Consider the following 2,167-nt stretch of genomic DNA (forward strand, 5'->3'; position numbering starts at 1 on the left):
GAGAATACCATATAGAATGTTATGTAAAGTGTCATAAGTTATTCTCATGGTGATAGTGGTGTATACCACCCTTTGACCTGAAACCACTATGGACCCTAGATGTAGAGTCAAGTGCTTTATTGCTGATCAAACGTTATCCGTAACTTGATGACCATAAAGACAGTTGATGGGTACTCCACGAAGCATGCTGAGGGACATGAGTGACCTAGGTGGAATTTTTCCATCCTGCGTAACAGGATAAATGTCTATGGCCCCAATATTGAACTGGACAAGGATGACACAGTCTATGCCTTGTGTTCAATATAGACATAGGGGCAAAATGGTAATTATACACATAAGTATTATCACAAAAGGATTTGTCATATAACATGACATTTTCGTGTCTTGGGTAGCAGTGATGTGTTGCTACATACCACTCACTGTTTATTATGTTAAATACGTGATTTAATATAATTGCTAATGTCGCGAAAACCTACATGGTCACACACAAAAGGACGGATTGATGAGAGATAGAGTAAATAAGGAACACCATAAGGTATTGTGCACTTAAGTGAATTGTAGAACATCGTAAGGTACGGTGTACTTAAGTAGAATATGAAATATGGTAAGGTACCACGCACTTAAGTGATTTTGGCATATCATAAGATATGGGCCACATACACTTAAGTGGGCTTTTTAGCTTGCAGCCCACACAAGTGGTTCTATAAATAGAACCCATGTGCAGAAGCATTTGTTCAGTTGAAATTTTGTTTCTCTCTCTCTCTCTCTATCTCTCACTCAAAGCCTTCATTCGTAGCAGCTAGCACTGAGATTGAAGGAATGCGTTCGTATGGACTGAGTAGAGGTGTTGTCACCATTCAACATTCGTGATCACTCCTTAGATCTGCATCAAATGTTTCAATCGCCACAAGAGGTAACGATTTTATCACTGATCATGCCCATTCTTAAGGATCACTAAAGGACAAATTTTAAATTCCGCTGTGATTTGGATCGCTATTCTCCTTCATTGACGATATGCAAAACTACCAATATAAATCCAAGTTAAACGTGACGACAATAGAATTGAAATGTCACATGTAAATAAAAGAAAGTCAGCTGGAAAATTGCTAACGCAAAACGCGCTCATCATAATTGAAATCAAATCGAAACTAGTGCTAACGTGTGTAATATTTTCGGAATTGATTTTGACATAACGAGAACAAGAGCAGCAGCAACACGAAAAAAATATTACAACATAAAAAACATTGTAACTGAAATCGAAAATCCAGCCTGCCACTTATATCAAATACACATATTATGATTGAATCAAAATACGGCCGATATATCACATGCCATACCGTAAAGCTACTGAGAAACCGAGTTCAATTTAAGCAATACCAAATAGCCAACTTCTACGCAAACGTATTAACTACGCAAGCACAAAACCAACAATTAAACACAGTTTCAAAGTTCAGACTAATTTCGACATGGAAACAACGAGAAATAAAGCAGTGCAGAACAATCTCAATATTATTTACAATATTACAACAATGTTACAAAGTCAAAACAAACCAAAATTTCAACATAGAGTTACATCAAAATATACGAATGCATTCGAGGTTCGAATCAAAGCGCACAATAAGCAAACAGATACACAAACATAAATAACTTTAGATCTGAATCGTTACCAACCGTAGAAAGATGGTGTGTTGGTGGCTATTGAAGCGTATGGTGGTGACGAAGCCGAGTTGTAGTGGTGGTTCTGTTGCAACACACATGGATGGTGATTTTCGTGGTGCGACAAAGTGAATGTCACCAGAATGAGGTAGTTGACGGAGGTGTCGCCGATGCTTGAGTGTGGAAGGGGAGACAAGGTTATTTGAAGGTTACACGGTGGCTGAATGCGAGTTGTTGTTGTGCTTTGCTGAAATGAGAATGAGAGACGATATTGTTGTAGTTTCTGACATGATTGGTGGTGAGTTTAATGGCCAGAGTAAGAATATTGTTGTGTATGTGGCGGAGAAGAAGGTGGTTGGCCAAAAAAATGAGAGGGAGAGGTTTATGTATGGTCGCTGGAGGTTGGAGTTTTGGATAGGGAATATGTGTTGGGTGGTGTGGCTGCATTTGGAGGATAATACGTGTCTGGTTGAAGTGAGAAAAATAGAGTATAAGGTGTAATGAAATTGAT

This window comes from Lathyrus oleraceus, chromosome 6 (genome assembly GCF_024323335.1).
Source record: "Lathyrus oleraceus cultivar Zhongwan6 chromosome 6, CAAS_Psat_ZW6_1.0, whole genome shotgun sequence".
Lineage (NCBI taxonomy): Eukaryota > Viridiplantae > Streptophyta > Magnoliopsida > Fabales > Fabaceae > Lathyrus > Lathyrus oleraceus.